The sequence below is a fragment of the Pseudophryne corroboree genome, chromosome 2 (assembly GCF_028390025.1).
Source record: "Pseudophryne corroboree isolate aPseCor3 chromosome 2, aPseCor3.hap2, whole genome shotgun sequence".
Classification (NCBI taxonomy): Eukaryota; Metazoa; Chordata; class Amphibia; order Anura; family Myobatrachidae; genus Pseudophryne; species Pseudophryne corroboree.
Window position 1 is genome coordinate 657,827,019 of NC_086445.1, and position 13,191 is coordinate 657,840,209.

Genomic DNA, 13,191 nt, shown 5'->3' on the forward strand with positions numbered 1-13,191 from the left:
GGGTTGTTCGCTCGCTAGCAGATTTGAGCAGCATTGCACACGCTAGGCCGCCGCCCTCTGGGAGTGTGTCTTAGTTTAGCAGAATAGCAAACGAAAGATTAGCAGAATTGCGAATAGAAAATTCTTAGCAGTTTCTGAGTAGCTCCAGACCTACTCACAGATTGCGATCCACTCAGGCCGTTTCGTTCCTGGTTTGATGTCAAAAACACGCCCTGCGTTCGGCCAGCCACTCCCCCATTTCTCCAGACACTCCCGGCATGCCTGCGTTTTTCCGCACACTCCCAGAAAACGGTCAGTTTCCGCCCAGAAACACCCACTTCCTGTCAATCACACTCCGATCACTTCAACGATGAAAATTCTTTGTTCGGACGTGAGTAAATCTACTAAGTTTTGTGCTAAAATACTTAGCGCATGCTACTGCGTACCATGCGCATGTGCATTTTTGCCGTAATCGCTCCGTTGCGAAAATCGGCAATGAGCGAACAACTCGGAATGACCCCCAGTATCCGAATGAGCTTGCCTAAACCATGTAATCACTAGCGTGTCCACAAGATGGCGCTAGATTGGATATGTTCATTTTATGCTGATGACAAAATGTTCTAGCTATATCAATGTCCTACAGGGGATGCTTTAGAGCAGGGGTGGGCAAAATACGGCCTGCTGGCCGTATACGGCCCGGAAGCCGATCCTTCCCGGCCCGCTGCCTCCCGCCACTGAGCAATGACAAGCGGCCCGACCAGCTGCTTGTCATTGCGCTACAAAATCTTCCAGCCGCGGCATCTCCATCACTGTGGAGAGAGAACAGGTCATGATGTGCGGGGTGTACTCTACTGCAGCTGGACAGAAGGTTGGATCTGGTAGATGTCACGTCAGGCATCAGGCGGAGACTTGGAGTTGGGGGTGGAGCCAATGGCAGCACTCGGTCTCAGACCCCGGAGATTTAAATGGAGCTGCACTGTCTGCAGTGTGTCACGTCTGGCAGGGTTTGAGGATCCGGCAGCTGAGATTTGCCCGAGGAGGTAGCAGGCTGTGAATGAACCAGATGAGGGGGCTGGATATAGTTCCTTCGCATGGGACACGGAGCAATGAAGAACGTAGGCGGGGTTTGAGAGTCAATGGAAAGTATTTATTATGTACAGGGCTGAGGTAGGGAACTGAGGCAGAAGCACAATGGTTAAAGACGTGGCTGAAGGTGAAGAACTGCGGACTGTGATTAGAAAGACGAGACTGTAGATGATGAACTGTGGAACTGTGGATGGTAGTTGAAAACGTGGCTGGAGACAAGGACTGTGGACTGTGGTTTGGAAAACGAGGCTTGAAGATAATAATCTGCAGGCTGTGGTCAGTGGTACAAAGGCGTGGCTGATGAAGGAGATCTGTGGAGTGTGGCTTGAAAGACGAGGCAATAGACCCGGGGCCGACTGTGCCCAAAGAGTCTTACTGGACCGGGTTTTCCAGGAGCGCTTCCACAGGCAGTAGCAGGCAAGAAACGTCAGGGCTGCAGCAGCAACAGAGAACCGACCAAGCAGGATCAGGAGGAACCAAGATACAGCAGGAATCCTGGAAGCACAGGCTAAAGCACCTACAACAGGGTTGTAACTTGAAGCACTGGCATCCCTGTCCTAAACCAGCCCCCTTTTATAGGGAGAGCTTCCCCTGGATTGGCTGGAAGAAACAGGAAACAGGAACTATGCTTAAAACTTGGTCTCCAACATGGCGGCGCCCAGTAATGCAGACCTTTTTGCAAAGCCACATTGCTCACTGCCTCTGGTCTCCAAGCAACGGTTCAGCAAGAGCGACCCGCTGTAGCGTCGTCCCGCCGCCACGAGCGGACCCCCTCACCTCCGCTACTGCTGCCCACGGATCCGGCGCAGCAGCCCACCTCCGCCGCTGCCCGCACAACGCCAAGGAAGCCAGCCCCGCGGCCCCAGCGTACCAGTAAGACTCCGGACGCTGACACAGTGGGGGAGCGGCGTGCTGTCTGTAAGTCTGCCAGTGCCCAGTATGCAGCGGGTTGAAGGGGGAGCTGCTAAGTGTGCCGAGGGAGGGAGGGAGGGAGGAAGACGCTTATAACTATGCCCAAGGAGGGAGGGAGGGAGGGAGGAAGATGCTGATAACTATGCCCAAGGAGGGAGGGAGGGAGGGAGGGAGGGGAGAAGATGCTGATAACTATGCCCAAGGAGGGAGGGAGGGGAGAAGATGCTGATAACTATGCCCAAGGAGGGAGGGAGGGGGGAAGATGCTGATAACTATGCCCAAGGAGGGAGGGAGGGAGGGGAGAAGATGCTGATAACTATGCCCAAGGAGGGAGGGAGGGAGAAGATGCTGATAACTATGCCCAAGGAGGGAGGGAGGGGGGAAGATGCTGATAACTATGCCTAAGGAGGGAGGGAGGAAGGGGGGAAGATGCTGATAACTATGCCCAAGGAGGGAGGGAGGGAGGGAGGGAGGGGGGAAGATGCTGATAACTATGCCCAAGGAAGGAGGGAGGGAGGGAGGGGGGAAGATGCTGATAACTATGCCCAAGGAGGGAGGGAGGGGGGAAGATGCTGATAACTATGCCTAAGGAGGGAGGGAGGGAGGGGGGAAGATGCTGATAACTATGCCCAAGGAGGGAGGGAGGGAGGGAGGGAGGGAGGGAGGGGGAAAGATGCTGATAGCTATGCCCAAGGAAGGAGGGAGGGAGGGAGGGGGGAAGATGCTGATAACTATGCCCAAGGAGGGAGGGAGGGAGGGGGGAAAGATGCTGATAACTATGCCCAAGGAGGGAGGGAGGGGGGAAAGATGCTGATAACTATGCCCAAGGAGGGAGGGAGGGGGGAAATATGCTGATAACTATGTCCAAGGAGGGAGGGAGGGGGGAAAGATGCTGATAACTATGCCCAAGGAGGGAGGGAGGGGGGAAAGATGCTGATAACTATGCCCAAGGAGGGAAGGAGGGGGGAAAGATGCTGATAACTATGCCCAAGGAGGGAGGGAGGGGGGAAAGATGCTGATAACTATGCCCAAGGAGGGAGGGAGGGGGGAAAGATGCTGATAACTATGCCCAAGGAGGGAGGGAGGGGGGAAAGATGCTGATAACTATGCCCAAGGAGGGAGGGAGGGGGGAAAGATGCTGATAACTATGCCCAAGGAGGGAGGGAAGGAGCTGATAACTATGCCCAAGGAGGGAGGGAGGGGGGAAAGATGCTGATAACTATGCCCAAGGAGGGAGGGAAGGAGCTGATAACTGTGCACAAGGAGGGAGGGGGGAAGGAGCTGATAACTGTGCCACTTAACACTGGAAAGTGTTAAGTGGCCCCCCAGCTGAAATAATTGCCCACCCCTGCTTTAGAGTGAGTTCGCACTGCGCACAGTGGGGGTCATTCCGAGTTGTTCGCTCGCAAGCTGCTTTTAGCAGCATTGCACACGCTAAGCCGCCGCCTACTGGGAGTGAATCTTAGCTTCTTAAAATTGCGAACGAAAGATTCGCATTATTGCGAATAGACACTTCTTAGCAGTTTCTGAGTAGCTCGATACTTACTCGGCATCTGCGATCAGTTCAGTGCTTGTCGTTCCTGGTTTGACGTCACAAACACACCCAGCGTTTGCCCAGACACTCCTCCGTTTCTCCAGCCACTCCCGTGTTTTTCCCAGAAACTGTAGCGTTTTTCCCCACACACCCATAAAACGGCCTGTTTCCGCCCAGAAACACCCACTTCCTGTCAATCACATTACGATCACCAGAACGAAGAAAAAACCGTGAGTAAAATTCCTAACTGCATAGCAAATTTACTTGGCGCAGTCGCAGTGCGGACATTGCGCATGCGCACTAAGCGGAAAATCGCTGCGATGCGAAAAAATTTACAGAGCGAACAACTCGGAATGACCACCAGTATTTGTAATCCAATGGGTGGTGCTGTGGAGCAGCTACTTGTAATCTATAGCACAAGTTTCCAATAGAGGGAGCTGTGGAGCATACACAGTTACTATATAGCAGAGAAGTTTGCTTATAATGGTTCATTGGTACAGCAATATTCGGTATGGGGAAATCCACAGGCAGGGCCGGCTCCAGGCATGTTCGACTAGAGCGGCCGCGCGGGGCGCCACCCTTAATGGGCACCGCGCGCTGGCGCCGCCATAGTCATACCTGGAGCTGTCCCTGTACACTGCAGCTCTCCCCGCCGTCCCCGGCCTTTGACTGTGTGTGCGCTGCGCGGCGCCGGCATCTGACGACAGACGCCGGCGCCGCGCAGCGCGCATGGAGCGCTCAAGCGGCCAGGAACACTAACAGTCAGTCGGTGCCCTCAGACGGCAGCACTTCCCCTCCCAGCGCCGCCGCAGGTATTGTGGGGATCATCGGGCACTGTGTGTGGGGGCATATCTGTCACTGTGGGGTCATCTGCACTGTGGGGGCATATCTGTCAATGTGTGGGCACTGGCACTGTGTGGGGGGATATCTGTCACTGTGGGGTCATATCTGCACTGTGGGGGCATATCTGGCACTGTGGGGGCACTGGCACTGTGTGGGGTCATATCTGTCACTGTGGGGTCATATCTGTCACTGTGAGGTCATATCTGCACTGTGGGGGCACTGGCACTGTGTGGGTGCATATCTGTCACTGTGGGGTCATCTGCACTGTGGGGGCACTGGCACTGTGTGGGATCATATCTGCACTGTGGGGGCACTGGCACTGTGTGGGGGCATATCTGTCACTGTGGGGTCATATCTGTCACTGTGGGGTCATATCTGCACTGTGGGGGCACTGGCACTGTGTGGGGGCATATCTGTCACTGTGGGGTCATATCTGTCACTGTGGGGTCATATCTGCACTGTGGGGGCATTTATGTATCTGGCACTGTGGGGGCATTTATGTATCTGGCACTGTGGGGGCATTTATGTATCTGGCACTGTGGGGGCATTTATTTATCTGGCACTGGGGGCATTTATGTATCTGGCACTGTGGGGGCATATCTGCACTGTGGGGGCATATATTTATCTGGCACTGTGGGGGTATATATTTATCTGGCACTGTGGGGGCATTTATTTATCTGGCACTGGTGGTATTTATGTATCTGGCACTGTGGGGGCATATCTGCACTGTGGGGGCATATATTTATCTGGCACTGTGGGGGCATTTATGTATCTGGCACTGTGCGGGCAATTATGTATCTGGCACTGTGGGGGCATTTATGTATCTGGCACTGCTGGGGGGCATATCGGCACTGTGGGGGCATTTATTTATCTTGCACTGTGGGGGCATTTATTTGGCACTGTGGGGGCATTTATGTATCTGGCACTGCTGGGGGGCATGTCACGTGTATCTGGCACTGCTGGAGGGCATGTCACGTGTATCTGGCACTGCTGGAGGGCATGTCACGTGTATCTGGCACTGCTGGGGGGCATGTAATGTGTTGCTGGCACTGCTGGGGGGCATGTCACGTGTTGCTGGCACTGCTGGGGGGCATGTCACGTGTAGCTGGCACGGCTGGGGGGCATGTCACGTGTAGCTGGCACGGCTGGGGAGCATATCATGTAGTGTTCCCGCTAGGCGTCTGTGGCTAGGCAATGTGTCTCAGTGCTCTGTCTGGCGCAATGTGTCTCAGTGCTCTGTCTGGCGCAATGTGTCTCAGTGCTCTGCCTGGCGCAATGTGTCTCAGTGCTCTGCCTGGCGCAATGTGTCTCAGTGCTCTGCCTGGCGCAATGTGTCTCAGTTCTCTTCCTGGCGCAATGTGTCTCAATGCTCTTCCTGGCGCAATGTGTCTCAGTGCTCTTCCTGGCGCAATGTGTCTCAGTGCTCTTCCTGGCGCAATGTGTCTCAGTGCTCTTCCTGGCGCAATGTGTCTCAGTGCTCTGCCTGGCGCAATGTGTCTCAGTGCTCTGCCTGGCGCAATGTGTCTCAGTGCTCTGCCTGGCGCAATGTGTCTCAGTGCTCTGCCTGGCGCAATGTGTCTCAGTGCTCTGCCTGGCGCAATGTGTCTAACGTGCTCTTCCTGACGCAAAGTGTCTAACGTACTCTGCCTGGCGCAAAGTGTGTAGGAGGTTCTACCTGGTGCAATGTATATTAGCTGCACTACTGTGTGGTGTAATACAAATTGCCACTATTATGTGGCCACGCACCTTCCCCACGAAGCAACGGCCCTACATTTTTGCACTGTCCATGCTCTAGCATATGGGTAGGTTAGCACTGAGCATTACAGTATGTACAGAATTTCGACCTCCTAACTTAAAAATGTGCCCTCCCTGTGATCAGCACCCTGCCCTAAAAAGTGAGCACTATCATGTGGAGCTGGCACTGCTGGGGAGCATATTGTGTGTAGCTGGCACTGCTGGGGGGCATGTCATGTGTAGCTGGCACGGCTGCGGGGCATGTCATGTATAGCTGGCACGGCTGCGGGGCATGTCATGTGTAGCTGGCACGGCTGCGGGGCATATATCTATCTGGCACTGCACATTATGTGTATCTGGCACTATACTGGAGACATTGTGTGTAAGGAACACTACTACTGTGGCTGTTATGTGTAAGGCTGTAAATTGTGTGCGTAGAGGGGGTGTGAAAATATATTTATTGCGTGATAATATATGATGCCACGCCACCTTTTCCAGGAGGCCACACCCACTTTTCCTGGAGCATAGGGTTTGGGAGGGGGGGGGGTAGGGGCGCTTTTATATTTTCTCGCTCAGGGTGCTAGTAGGCCTGGAGCCGGCCCTGTCCACAGGGAAGGGGTATACAGGTTCCCAATAGCTGGTTGCAGCTGCACTAATCAGTCCGATTCTCCCTGATAGTCTACGGACAGGTTCAGTTATGCTAGGGGTAAAACTAGTTCTCTCCACAGGACTGGTGTGCTGCCGGACATACAGTAAGGCAATCCAGCCTGGCCCCAACCAACTCTCTGGGATCCCGCTGCCCTTGTGCCCAGCATCCAGTGAAACAATGCTGACTGTCCCAAGGGCAACTGGCTGGGCAGTTTTCCTAAGTGAGCTCTGCTTAAGATGAGTGCTGACCGGGTATAAACTGGCGGGATTAGAGGGGAGGATGGTACCTGCGTCAGTTGTCGGCTCCTACTGATCACCTCTCCTGATGACACCTGCCGCGGCTTCTCTCGTGAGCCTGCCACCCTTGTCCCTGGAAGCAGCAGTCTCCGTCTCTGCTGCGATCGTACCAGCAGCGTGTCTCTCCTCCGGACACATACGGACTTCTGCACACGGCTCCTCACACACACACACACACACACACCGGGTCCCGCTTCTTTCCACGCTGCTCTCTGCTCTCAGCTCTCTGCAGCTCTCCTTCCTGCTTCTACCCACACTGGATTATGGCCAATCTGAGCGCTCCCAGATTCCCGCTCTACCAGGGATCCTGCTGGAAAGCCCGGGGTCCTAGTGCTGCACATATTTTCTCCCAGGTGCCATGGTTGCTAAGCAACCAGATGAAAAAGTTGTGCGCAACAGTCTTTGGATTCCCAATAAATGCAAACAAATAAATGCCAATAAGTTCAATGATGTACATGGGTGGTACTTTATATCACGGCGTGCAATCGGCAATGAGCACGTGGTGCACCTTTGTCGCGTCTCATGGATCTTTGTATAGCCTGCTGTATCCTGAAGGCAAATTATTCTCCCATTATGCTCGTGAACTCACTATCCGTTACAGGCTTGATTTCAGTGGAATGGGTCTCGACCTTCTCAGCTGCCTTTGGGGTCTCTGCCGTGGTCTTAGGTTCAGGTGGTGGCATAGCTGGTTCTGGACTTTTGGATTCCAAGGGCTCCACTATCTTTGTCACGGCCTTGTGGACCACTTCTTCAGTGTCCCTTTTCTGGTCAGTCACACTGGCATCTGTTTGCTCAAGACTTGCTGCACGGTAATCCACGTCTTGCCTCATTGGGATGTACTCCCACTTTGGTTGAGGAAAAAACTGAGGCTTAATCACATTTTGAAGGCACTGATGCACTGTCTCGCTCTAACCCTTCACAACTGGTCTCTTGCTTGTTTCCAGCAGTTTCCTTTGCTTTAGGACTTCAGGTTCGGGTGGTTGGGGCATCTGGTCAAGTCGAGGAGGATCAGTGTTAGGCCTACCAGTGTCACTATTACTGTCTCTTGGTTTCTCTCTGCTTCTGCTGTGCTGGTAGTCTTGCTGGTAGTAGAGTGAAGGTTGTCTATACCGCGGACAGCGCCAATACCGGTTACACTCTCTGGCATGTTTGTTGCCTTGCACTGGAACGCCATTAGGACCTGTAACGTTGATGGCCTTAACGCCCCTTTTTCCATTGGTCAATTCAAATTCAACCCATTCCCCGCTTCCTAGGCTTCAGAAGAACTTTTTCCGAAGGGTCTTCTGAATGCCCGTATAGTGAACATATATGGCTCTCTTAGTGTCTGTTCTCCTTATGAAGCTGTAACCATGCATTGCACTAAACCACAATACTTGGCCTGTCATCTTTCTTGCTCTGGGTATTCGATCATCCCCACCAGATGGTACACCCATCACTCTGACTTGACTCTGCAACACCAGTCTTGGCTCTGCCTCTCTGGGTCATTCTTCCCATGGTAGATCTACTCTCTCTACTCTTTCGGAGATCTGTTGACATAAAGCACCTTCTGTAGCATGGAATTGATCGGTGGGGCATCGTCCTGACTCCCGTAGGACGTCCCATTGTCGTTAGCTTATTCCACCTGAGTCCCGGCTCCATCTTCCACGTTTTTCCTTGGCCTGTTCCAGACGTATATCTAGAATCTTTTTCATCATCTACATTATGGCACTGGTGAGAGCCCTGCTCAGATCCTGACTGGTTTGAACCTGCTGGGTGACAATGCTTTCAGACTTTCTGGGTTCGGGCATCAAACATAGTTGGGTCTCCTCACACTCTTCATCCTCGGCCTGCTCCGAGGTTGCCCATATTCCGTGTCTGTTCTGATGCAGCCCCAGTATGTCCATCATGGTCTCTTTAAATTCAGGAAAGGTGCAGTCGGGTTTCTGTCATCTCCACATACTCAGCTGGGCCTTTGGTGCTTCAGGCCCCTTCAATAAATAGGTCAGTGAATGTTTTATCAATGTGTTCTATTTCTTGCGGAGTTCTAGCTTGAATTGCCCGCATCACCTCTTGTAGCCCCAATGCAAAATCCCGCAAGGATTCCCGTGATTGCTGTTTCTGGGCGTATAGTCATCCCTTCAATTCCGCGATGGACTGGGAGTTAAAGATTCTGGCCAGTTTCTTCAGGATCCTTTCGGCCAATTTTTGGTATGTATCCGACCATGATCGGTCCTCCCATAGCGCAGAGCCTTTTAGCTGGCCGATGACAATCTCTGCCCATTGCTCCTCGCTCAGCGGGTATAACCGGAACATTGAGTGTAGCTTTTCTTGAATTCCCTGAAGGAGCTGGTCCCCTGTGGTGGGTTTCACCCTAGTATTCAGAAGCCAGGTGGGCCCAAAGTAATAGGGCATGGTGATCGGTGCAGTTGGCATTACCACCGTTGGGGGCAGTGGCGTAACTACTGCCCCCGCAGTCCTCGCGGTGGCTTGGGGGCGAGGGGCTGCGGGGGCGCCACTGATTACAGCAGACTGACATGCGGACGAACGTCCGCATGTCAGTCTGCTTTATTGGAGGGACACGGCGGGCGCAGCGTGTGCCTATCCTGTGTCCCTCCTGAGCCCTGCATCATCTCCGGCGGCCCGCGGGTCTAATAGGGGGAAGTGCCGTCCGTGAGCCAATTAGAGCTCACGGACGGCACTTCCCCCTATCAGACCCGCGGCCGCCGGAGATGATGCAGGACTCAGGAGGGACACAGGAGAGGCACACGCTGCGCCCGCCGTGTCCCTCCAAGTTCTCCAACAAGCGGCGGCTGCACTGCGGCATATCTGTCACGGGGGGGGAGAGAGGAGAGGGTGTCTGGCACCGGGGAATATATGGCCATTGGGGGGGGGATGTCAGGCACTAGGGGGGATATCCGGCACTGGGGCATATATGACACTGTGGGGGGGGGGCGGGGGATATCTGGCACTAGGGCATATCTGGCACTGGGGAAGGGGGGGGGGGATATCTGGCACTGGGGCATATATGGCACTGGGGGGGGGGGGGGATATCTGGCACTAGGGCATATCGCACTGGGGGGGGGGGGATGTCTGGCACTGGGGGGGATATCTGGCACTGGGGCATATATGGCACTGGGGGGGGATATCTGGCACGGGGTGGATATGTGGCACTGGGGGGGGGGGATATCTGGCACTGGGAGGGAATATCTGGCCCTGGGGCTTATATGGCACTGGGGGAGAATATCTGGCACTGGGGGGGAATATCTGTCACTGGGGATATATGGCACTCGGGGGGAATATATGGCACTGGCGGCATATCTGGCACTGGGGGAATATCTGGCACTGGGGGCATATGTGGCACTGGGGGGGAATATATGGCACTGGCGGCATATCTGGCATGGGGGGAATATCTGGCACTGGGGGCATATGTGGCACTGGGGGGGAATATCTGGCACTGGGGGCATATCTGGCACTGGGGGGGTATATGTGTACCTGGCACATGGGGGGGGGGGCTATATTTGGCACCGGGGGCATGTGAGTACCTGGCACCGTGGGGAAATATCTGGCACTGGGGACATATGTGGCACTGGGAGCACAGCCCTAGCAACAAGGACTACCTCCTAGCAACGAGCATGACACCCAGTGCATGAAACACCTGACAACGAGCATGACACCCAGTGCATGAAACACCTGGCAACGAGCATGACACCCAGTGCATGAAACCCCTGACAACGAGAAGGTAATTGAAAAGTAATTAGAAGCCTTACTGTAGGACTTAATGTGTAATGGGCATTACGGTGTGTGGCATAATGTATCACGGACATTGTGGTGTGTGTCATAATGTGTCACAGGCATTACGGTGTATGGTATACTATATCGCGGGCATTGTGATATGTGGTATAATGTCTCAGGGTCATTGCAGTGTGTGGCATAATGTATCACGGACATTGCGGTGTGTGTCATAATGTGTCAGGCATTACGGTGTGTGGTATACTATATCACGGGCATTGTGGTATGTGGTATAATGTCTCAGGGTCATTGCAGTGTGGCATAATACATAACGGGCATTGCGGTGTGTGGCATAGGGTATAACGGGCAGGGCATTGCGGTATGTGTCACAGGCATTACGGTGTATGGTATACTATATCACGGGCATTGTGGTATAATGTCTCAAGGTCATTGCGGTGTGTGTCATAATGTGTCACAGGCATTGTATGTGCTATAATGTATCAGGGGCATTGCAGTGTGTAGCATAATGTATAACGGGCATTGCGATTCCTGTCATAATGTGTCGGGGGCATTACGGTGTGTGGCATAATGTGTCGGGGGCATTACAGTGTGTGCATATTGTGTCATGTGCATTGTTGTGTGCGGCATAATGTCTAAGGGCCATTGCAGTATGTGGCATAATGTATACTGGGCATTACTATAAGGAGGAAAAATGACAAATAATGTAAGGGGCATGAATCAGGATTATTTTTCTTTCCTGTGGTGGCTAACGTCTGGGCGTGCAGGTTGCAAAACTGGGGTATAAGGTAGTCTTTTCCTGCAATACCACGCCCCTTTACGAGAAACCACGCCCATTCCAACAAAACCACGCCCCTTTTTTTGCAGCGCGCGCCTTCGGCGCGCGCATATTTGTCCCTTTCTTGCTCCCAGTTATGCAGCGGGGGGGGGGGGGGGGGGGCGCCAAAAATTTTTTGGCTTGGGGGAGAAAAATTTCTAGTTACGCCACTGGTTGGGGGTGCTGGGTTGGGTGCCTCAGGCGCTCTTCTGCGGCTCGGGGTAGAGTCCATGGGCTGAAGTTGTCCTCCTGCGTAGATGCCAAGTTGTAATATTAAACCCTGTGTTGGTGTAGTGCCGTACCTGTATCTTCCACGTGACAAGTAGATTTGACAGCTCTAAAGCCTTCCCCGATACGGAAGCCTGTGGCAGAAGGATGAACATCCCAAGAGAGCCCCACAGATAGATAGCAGACAAAAGCATGGTGACAACGATTTATTGTTGCAGGTTTCCAGGTCACCACGATAAATGAGATTGGGTTATTACGAACCAAATATAATGTGTAACAACATTATCTGTAAATTAAATTAACTTGTAACCGCAAGCATAAATCTGTAACGTTTCAATTAAGACACATGAATAACTTTGGTAATCAACTACATTAGCTGCAAATAATGCTGTCTTACCACTTCGCATTTACTCAAAACAAGGTGCAGTGGGGGTAATTCCAAGTTGATCGCAGCAGGAATTCTGTTATCAATTGGGCAAAACCATGTGCACTGCAGGGGGGCAGATATAACATGTGCAGAGAGAGTTAGATTTGGGTGTGGTGTGTTCAATCTGCAATCTAATTTGCAGTGTAAAAATAAAGCAGCCAGTATTTATCCTGCACAGAAATAAAATAACCCACCCAAATCTAACTGTCTCTGCAAATGTTATATCTGCCTCCCCTGCAGTGCACATGGTTTTGCTCAACTGCTAAAAAATTTCCTGCTGCGATCAACTTGGAATTACCCCCAGTATCCGAAAGAGCTTGCCTAAACCATGTAACCATGTGTCCACAAGATGGCGCTAGATTGGATATGTTCATTTTATGCTGATGACAAAATGTTCCAGCTATATCAATGTGCTACAGGGGATGCTGTGAGTTCGTACTGTGCACAGTATTTGAATTCCAATGGGTGGTGCTGTGGAGCAGCTACTTGTAATGTATAGCACGTTTCCAATAGAGGGCGCTGTGGAGCATACACAGTAACTATATAGCAGAGAAGTTTACTTATAATGGTTCATTGGTAAAGCAATATTCGGTATGGGGAAATCCACAGGGAAGGGGTATACATGGTCCCAATAGCTGATTGCAGCTGCACTAATCAGTCTGATTCTCCTTGATAGTCTTTGGACAGGTTCAATTATGCTAGGAGTTAAAACTAGTTCTCCCCACAGGCCTGGTGTGCTGCCGGGCATACAGTTAGGCAATCTGGCAAGGCCCCAACCAACTCTCTGGGGTCCTGCTGCCCTTGTGTCCAGCATCCAGTGAAACAATGCTGATTGTCCCAAGTGCAACTGGCTGGGTAGTTTTCCTAAATCAGCTCTGCCTTAGCTGAGTGCTGACCGGGTATAAACTAGCGGGATTAGAGGGGAGGATGGTTCTTGCATCAGTTGCTGGCGCCTGCTGG